Genomic DNA, 9437 nt, shown 5'->3' on the forward strand with positions numbered 1-9437 from the left:
AGGGTGTTTTTTTTAATTATTTCTTTAATTATTTTTGCACTGTCTCTTTCATTTTATTCATCACTTTTATTGCTATCACAGGGAATGTAAATATCCCCTGTGACTGCAATGGGCATTGACAGGTATTCTTTTTTTGAGAAATCTGGGATCTATTAGACTCTAGATATCTCCTCTGCCCTGGCACCAAGATCAGTGTGATCAGACACTGTTTATATCCTGCGAAACTGAAATGACGAAATGCTCATAGCTTCCGATTTCTTAGACTATAGAGATGATTGGTGTCATTTCGGACTCCAATCAGCTTTTTGGTCAACTGGCAGAAACACTGATTGCATTCTCAGGTTCCTCCAATGGCACGGGACTGCCCTAGAAGGCCATGGAAGGCAGTGGGAGGAAGGGGGCATCTTCTCCCGCTGCTTGCAAAAGCAATCCTGCAGCTAATTAGTGACTACTAAGTCTATGGATAGCGAAATGTCAATAACAAGGTGAACCCCACACCATTTTTTAATGTATTTCTGTGTCTGAACTTGTGACCTCTGCTGTGTCCTGTAATTTCTCTTCTTGCTGAGCCACATGAGATGCCAGACAGCTCCTTGCCCTATCTCTTATGACAACCTTGCCTTGTGCCCTGAACCTTGACCCATTGCTCCTCCCATGAATTTCCTATTGTCTATTTTCCTAAAACACCTGCTGCAAATGTTGGGGCACATACACTATATTGCCACAAATATTGGGACACCCCTGAAAATCATTGGATTCAGGGGTTCCAACCACCTTCATGGTGCACGGGTGTATAAAATCAAGCACCTAGGTATTATTATTATTATACAGTATTTATAAAGCGCCAACAGTTCGCTCAGCACTGTACATTACAAAGGGAGACAGAACATGCAACAGTACAATAACAATACAATGTGATACACGAGGGGTTCGAGGGCCCTGCTCCTTCGAGCTTACAATCTAGGAGGGAGGGGATAGTGGTACAGGAGGCGATAGCTGTGGGGGATGGGGTGGTAGGAGGAGTGGAGGAGGTCAGCAATTAGCAGGGGGTGGGGTAGGCTTTCCTGAAAGGGTGGGTTTTCAGGGTGTTCCTAAAGGAGAGGAGAGTAGGTGATAGTCTTATGGATTGGGGTAGGGAGTTCCAGAGGATGGGTGATGCCCTGGAGAAATCCTGGAGGCGTGCATGGGAGGAGAAGACCAGGGAACTAGAGAGAAGGAGGTCTTGTGAGGAGCGGAGTGTGCGTGTTAAGTGGTACTTGGATATTAGGTCGGTGATGTAATTTGGGGCAGTATGATGGACAGCTTTGTACGTCAGTGTTAGGATTTTGAATTTGATCCGTTGTGCAATCAGAAGCCAGTGGAGGGATTGGCAGAGGGGGGTGGCGGAAACGGAGCAGTTGGTAAGGTGAATAAGTCTGGCTTCCGTATTCAGGATCGACTGAAGCGGGGATAGCCTATGGCGAGGCAGGCCAGTGAGGAGGGAGTTGCAGTAGTCCAGTCGTGATATGATGAGGGAGTGGATGAGCTGTTTAGTGGTTTCTGGGGTTAGGAACCTGCGGATTTTGGCGATGTTGCGGAGGTGGAGTCTGCATGCGTTTGTTAGTGATTGGACTTGGGGCTGGAAGGATAGGTTGGGGTCCAGAATGACACCAAGTACTCTGGCCTGCGGGGCGGGCCTGATAGTGGCATTGTTGGACATGATGGAGAAGTCAATGGGGGGTTGTGTGCGGGCTGGGGAAAGACTAGGAGCTCGGTTTTGGAGAGGTTCAATTTAAGGAAGTAGAGCGACATCCAATCTGATATGTCGTTTAGTAGGTTTGTGATTCAGGCGGAGACTGAGGGGGTGATGCGAGGGGTTAGCAGACTGCTTCTACAAACATTTGTAAAAGATGGGTCGCTCTCAGGAGCCCATTCCTCCATGCAGATCTCCTCTAGAGCAGTGATGTTTTGGGGCTGTTGCTGGGCAACACGGACTTTCAACCTTCCCAGAAGAGTTGAAACTATTATAGGTGCAAAGGGTAGGCCAACTCAATATTGAACCCTACAGACTAAGACTGTGATGCCATTAAAGTTCATGTGTTTGTAAAGGCAGGCGTCCTAATACTTTTGGCAATATAGTGCTTATTGCTGCCTCTCACAAGCAATAGCCTACGGGTGAAACTCGAAAAATTAGAATATCATGCAAAAGTTCATTTATTTCAGTAATGCAACTTAAAAGGTGAAACTAATATATGAGATAGACTCATTACATGCAAAGCAAGATAGTTCAAGCCGTTATTTGTCATAATTGTGATGATTATGGCTTACAGCTCATGAAAACCCCAAATCCACAATTTAGAAAATTAGAATATTGTGAAAAGGTGCAATATTCTAGGTTCAAAGTGTCCCACTCTAATCAGCTAATTAAGCCATAACACCTGCAAAGGGTTCCTGAGCCTTTAAATGGTCTCTCGGTCTGGTTCAGTAGGAATCACAACCATGGGAAAGACTGCTGACCTGACAGTTGTGCAGAAAACCATCATTGACACCCTCCATAAGGAGGGAAAGCCTTAAAAGGTAATTGCAAAAGAAGTTGAATGTTCCCAAAGTGTTGCATCAAAGCAAATTAATAGAAAGTTATGTGGGAGGGAAATATGTGGAAGAAAAATGTGCACAAGCAGCAGGGATGACCGCAGCCTGGTAAGGATTGTCAGGAAAAGGCCATTCAAAAGTGTTGGGGACTTTCACAAGGAGTGGACTGAGGCTGGAGTCAGTGCATCAAGAGCCACCACACACAGACGGATCCTGGACATTGGCTTCAAGAGTCGTATTCCTCTTGTCAAGCCGCTCCTGAATAACAAACAACATCAGAAGCGTCTTACCTGGGCTAAAGGAAAACAGACCTAGTATGTTGCTCAGTGGTCCAAAGTCCTCTTTTCTGATGAGAATTTATGGGGCATTGCCAAGTGAAAGATGAGAGACATGAGACCGAGCAATGCAGAAGAGCTGAAGGCCACTATTTGAAGCATCCTGGTCTTCCATAACACCTCAGCAGTGCCACAGGCTGATAGCTTCTATGCCACGCCCCATTGAGGCAGTAATTGCTACAAAAGGGGCCCAAACCAAGTACTGAGTACATATGCATGCTTATACTTTTCAGAGGTCCGATATTGTTCTATGTACAATCCTTGTTTTATTGATTGCATGTAATATTCTAATTTTCTGAGATTGTGGATTTGGGGTTTTCATGAGCTTTAAGCCATAATCATCACAATTATGACAAATCACGGCTTGAACTATCTTGCTTTGCATGTAATGAGTCTATCTCATATATTAGTTTCACCTTTTAAGTTGCATTACTGAAATAAATGAACTTTTGCACGATATTCTAATTTTTTGAGTTTCACCTGTAGTATTAAATATTCTACTTACAGATACCAATCAAATTTAACCTCTCTAGGTATTGTCTAGGTGTGACCCTCTGGGGCTATGGGTGCTTTCTGCTGAGGATTACCCATAACTGCCATTAAGAGTGATATTTCTATATTTGGCACAATTGTTGTGCTTTGTGGATAGTATTACTGGGGCACAGAATGTTTTCACTTGGAATTTCAATTTGTATCTCTCGACTACTATGAAATTAAAAGTTTGTAAGTAGGAACAACCAAGAAAAAATAATATTTGCTCTAAAGTTTATTCAGTACATTAAAACAGACATCATGCTAGCAAATGAAGCTTTTTTTTGTTTACAGACCTTGCAGTCTTCATTTGCTTTTTAGGAAACTAGCAGTGTAAATCTCATTATTATTAAAAACTGTTTCCAGAAAAGGAAAGTTAAAAAAAACTCATAAATGTCTTTATGAAACACTTTAGCAGTTTGCTTAAAAAATATTTTTGGTCAACATTTTCAAGTATTTTTGTTTTTCTTTTAATATCCAAGCTTTGCTGCATATTTAATAATATTTTTTTTACATTAAAGGATCATAACAAAAAGCACAGGCAGAAGGTATTCACATACATAAAATAGCAACAAGAAATCACTAGCTATTGATTGATAATACAGTAAATCTCCTTTCATCTGACAGAGGGAGTATAAATTACATCAAAAGGTCCCAGATTAAGAGATGATTATAATACGAGTTTAGTATTACCATTATTCAAGGGTACATTTGGAACTCCATGAGAATGAGATTCTATAAGGGGGTGACTCTAGTAGAGTGCAAAGTGAGCAACAGCAAATTGTGGGATTTATTAATAATGTATCAGAGGTAAACTTGGGGCAGGGTCAATATATCTAAGTTTTTATTGGCATAAAATAATAGTGGCAGGCCCACAAATTAATAAAAGTAATATATTCCACCAAACAAAGAGTGCACAAATACTCACACGCATACCACCAGGCCACTAAACTGCAATTAAACATAGATTGCAAAGGAACAATTAACATAAGTAACAAATGCACCATTTGATCTAAGGATGAGACCATTTTTTTATACTAAAATATGGGTTTATATTATTTAGCGCTGCACCTTTTCTGAATTTACAAGGTGTATATTGTATTCTGTAATGTTGTGCCAGCTGCTATTTTTAGGTTTAGTTTTTGAACCTTTTAGGAATTTATTGTAGACCTAAGAGTGATTGTTGTGTTGCAATTCCAAGAGCAATAAATAGACAATCATTACAATATGCTGGGACCACATTAGAACATGTAAGCAGCAAACATACAATCATTATATTACATGTGCAACAAACAGCAGTCACTACATTACCTATGCAACAAGCCAAAAATCTTTACAATAAAAAGAGCAAAAGACAAGCAGTGACAGGCAGGTGGTGAAACACAGTCTGTCTCAAACCTCCACTTATCTTTTAGGGCTTTGTCACATGGGTGGCCAGGAGGCCAAGGCACTGCTTTACTGATAACCCTACTCTTCTCACACTTTTCTTCAGAGGTCTGAAGAAAATGTGGAAGCTTTGAAACGCGTCACCTGACTCATCACCTGATCTGTCCTCTCATCCCCATTGGTTGCTCTCTGGTTCTGGACTTCCATGTGTTCCGCGCTGGTTACAGTGCTTGTCACGGCATCCCTTGCTGACAGCTCACTCCACATCTCATCCTGGGACCTGGACATTACCTGACACTACCTGCCCCTGTACTGGCCCTCTCGGGGACATGTTCCAACCCTGTATACCTTATTTCTCTTGTGAGTAGCTATTTGACTATATTACAAATAACGTTTTCATACATACTGCACTTAGATTGGCGCTGCTTTGTGTTTTCTTGTACACATGCTGTAAATACCTTTTCAGAGGGAGGTAAGCGTAACGCATATCTGAAAGAACCTCCAGCTGCCTCCACCTGCATTTAACTTCTTCTTCTGGCTGCAAACATCGTTCCAGTAGCCAGAAACAGAAGACAAAAGAAGAGAACATACCCCACACCTCTTCTCAGCCCCATTCAGCTCACTTCTTGGCTGCTGGATGCCTGGATAATAATGCAGGTGTCAATTCTCCAATTGTTCAACCTAACCACAATCTCTGAGCCAAATCTAGAGAGTTCCCAACTTTGATCATCAGGCTGCAGCAACACTGATATTAGAAAATGACATGGTGTTTAGTCAGAAGCCACATATAGATGTGAGAAGGTTAACTGTTAGCAAATTTTGAGATTGTTTTCATGCATGGCTCCTGAAATGTGCTATGATGTTTAATAAAGTCAAAATATTAAAGACTAAATTCACCTTAAAAAAAAATAAATGCACATTTATTTTTAGGTAAAAAATGTGTGTTTATTATTATTGTCTAAGAAGCCTGCAAAACATTGCACCCATGATCAGCAGATCAAGAGTGCAATCTCAGGCTCTTGAAGGCTCTAAAGATAGCTGTCTACCCATATCTCACACTGGCAAGCAGTTACCTGAGAGAAGGAAGATTGATGAACTACCAGAGCACTAACCAATGCCCTCGTAGTTCACTGAGAACTAAAATCCATCAACCACATTGGCTGACACTACTTGTAGCCTATTCATTACAGGAAATTGTCAATAAATGACACAGCCATGTGGGTGGAGCCTTACACTGCTACACTGTTTTCAAATAGTGACAGTGGGTACAGGGAGAGGACCCCCCCTGTCTGATGTCATGGGTGGGGGGATTAGGATGAGAAGCTGCAGAAGCTGGAACAAGTTACATGGTCCATCCTAAAAAACAGGTGGAACAGGTAACATGATCCAAAGGTGATGTTATCCTTTGAAGATAATCAGTCTCTTATGTGAAGGTGTTGGGTCTTCTAACATAGAGAAAAATCTTTTGGATGCTCCTGTCAAAGACACATGAAAGTAAGAGGTGCCTAACTATAGCACCTCCTGCCTGTTTGCCAGGAGTCCTGCTGATAGAAATTCCTGCCCATTTTGGCTAAGCACCACCCTCTTTTCTACAATATGTTACAGCTGATGCAAAGAGCTGCACCTCCACTTTCAACAAGTGGCTAAAATATGGGTGCAACAATAAACCCAGCATTGGTGTTCAGTGGATTCAGCAATAAAGCTTGTGCATTGGTGTTCAGTGGGTGTGACCTTAAAACCTGGCATTGGTGTTCATTGGGTGGAATAATAAATTCTCAGCATTGATGTACAGTGGGTGCAGCAATAAACCCCCAGAACTAATTTGCAGTGGGTGTGGCAATAAATTCCCTGCATTGGTGTTCAGAGGATGCAGCAATAAACCCCCCAGCACTGGTATTCAGTGGGTGTGACATTAAACCCCCAGTATTGCTCTTCAGTGGGTACAGCAATATAACCACAATACAGGTGTTCAATGGGTGCAGCAATAAACCAGCAACACTGGTTTCCTTGGAATGCAGCAATAAGCCTCCAGAATTGATGTTTAGTGGGTACAGCAATAAACCGTCAGCACTGGTGCTCAGTATATAAAGTAATACCCCTACAGCATTGGTGCTCAGTGGTGGAGCAATAACCCCTCAGCACTGGTCTCAGTAGTGGCAGCAATAAACCACCAACATTGGTATTTAGTGGGTGCAGCAATAAACCCCCTCTTTACTATCCTTTACAACTGTGCTTGTTCTGCTGCCTCTCTGACTGAGCTGGAATTATACTTTACTGCTCAGGCAGGAGATTATTCTGCCAGATAATTACAGATGGGAAAAAGTGTGGGTTGTTTTTATGAACCATAAGCAAAAAATCCAGATGGTTGTTACTCAGCTGCTGGTGCACCGCATCCTGCGCACCAACAGGATGCTAGAAAAAAAAGTGGCAACCACCCCAACCTAACTGGCCTTTGCAGCAAGGTACACATGGAAGAGCAATGCACATCATAAACAAACAAAAGGATTTTACACCACACTTTCCAGTCAGCCTGTAAAACTTGCCCATGCCAAGGGACCTCACTAACAGGATGCTGCCTGAGGCAAAATGTCCACCTAACCTGTGGCAGATGCTCCCCAGACTCTATTCACCACATTCCCCACAATCTATTTTTACTGCCTCTTTTTCTTCAGAACACAATCATAATGTGGTCATGCTCTTCTCTCACTCTGATTATTTCACTATCTGGTCTTGCTGCCTCCTCTCTCCACCTCCTCCATAATCTGATCTCACTGGCTACTTTTTATACTTCCTTCCTAATCCAGCCTCACTTTTTCCTATCTTTTTCTTTCTCCTCCACAATCCAATCTAATTGCTCCCTCTCCCACTCCTCTACAATTTGGTTTTATTGCCTCTTCTTTTTCTCTCCTCTGCAACCTAGTATCTCTATCTCTTCTCTCTCCCATCTCCATGTTCTTGTCATGCTGTCTCTCTTCTTCTCATTCTCCACAAACTTGTCTCATTGCCTCTTTTATCTCCTTCCTACTCTACTTCTTCACGCCACCTCAACTACAGTCTGTTCTTGCTGCTTCCTCTTTCTCCTCCTCTGCAGCCTGTTTTTTCTGCCTTCTCTCTCTCCTCCTCCATAGTGTGGTCTCAACAGTTGCTGATTGTCCCCTCTTGCACAATTCAGTTTTGTTGACCTCTAAAATAAAGTATAATTGTGAACCCCTTCACAATCTGGTGTTGGAAAATCTCTCTCACAATCCAGTTTCACTTTCTCCTGCCTTTCTCCTCTTTCACAATCTTATCTCAATGCATATTCTACTCTTGCAGCACAACCCAGTAATCCACAAAAGGCTGGTTAGGATAACTGTACTATACTGTGGTATACTTATCATTTAACTGACCACTAACATGACTCCACAAGTGTCAGATTCAGACTAGACTAAGAGAATCTTTTTGATATTGACAAATTGGGGGATTTACTAAAACTGGAGCGCACAGAATCTACTGTAGATGTGCATAGTAACCAATCAGCTTCTAACTCCAGCTAGTTTGACTAAGCTTTGCAATAAAACCCAGAAGCTGATTGGTTTCCATGCAGAGCTTCCATTCTGTGTCCTCTAGTTTTAGTAAATCCCCCATTCGTTACATTGTACATCCTGTGTATGAATGACAACAAAGAGTTTTACAAAGGGTGTACATTGCAAATTGCTCTCCAAACCTGCATTACAAGCACATAAAAAATAGGTTCTTGGGTCATCAGTAGATCACTACTAATATGGAAGAGAATGCACTAGTGTATTACAGTAATGCCTAAATGAAAAAAATATCTGTATTCCCTGTGCGAATTCTAAGGCTTATGTGAATTTTCAGTGAAATTCCCTTTGTGCATTTTCATTTTTTACTGGATTGTTCTTTTAGGGATGGTTGAAATATGCATAGATATTTGTATAGTTACAGTCCATTGCTATTCATATATGCCGGCATAAACTTATCAAATTACTGTATATTTCTGTTAAAAGTACTCAAAATAAAAAAAGAGGTTTTAAAAGAATTGCACACAGTCGTCAATTTATTATTGCTATGTATATGCACCTTATGAAAATTATTATTAATTATACAAATTATTATTTTAGGTGGTTTTGCATGCAGTAAGAAACTATTGAGTGCCTATTTTTAATACTTTAAAAAAACTAAATATTTAATTTGGCACATATCAGTATACAAATACCCATGAAACTCAAAGTTATCCATTTGAGGTTGTAATTATTATTAACAAGTCTACACCTTTTTTTTCCGTAAGTTCCAATGGTTGGTTTCAGGTTAGGTCTTGTCATGCTCCATGCTGCTACTCTGGGCTGTATTTATTGAACATAATGACTTAGATAATGTTAATTTTTGCCACTCTTTGTTCCGCTATTCAAATTACACAATTTTATCCAAAATTTTATACCAGAATGGCCTATTGAAGGACGCATAGTGTTGGATCTATTCTCAGAGATGAACAATGAAAAGGAGGAGAATACAGTACATTGTCTTAGCTATAAATAGTCCAGTGAGAACTCATAATCGATTCTGCAGTTTTCTCCTGTAGAATCTTATTGTTGGTTTGTGTACATGCATCTCTAG

The sequence above is a fragment of the Staurois parvus genome, unplaced genomic scaffold, assembly GCF_062004578.1.
Source record: "Staurois parvus isolate SC_StPar_1 unplaced genomic scaffold, SC_StPar_1.0 ptg000580l, whole genome shotgun sequence".
NCBI lineage: Eukaryota > Metazoa > Chordata > Amphibia > Anura > Ranidae > Staurois > Staurois parvus.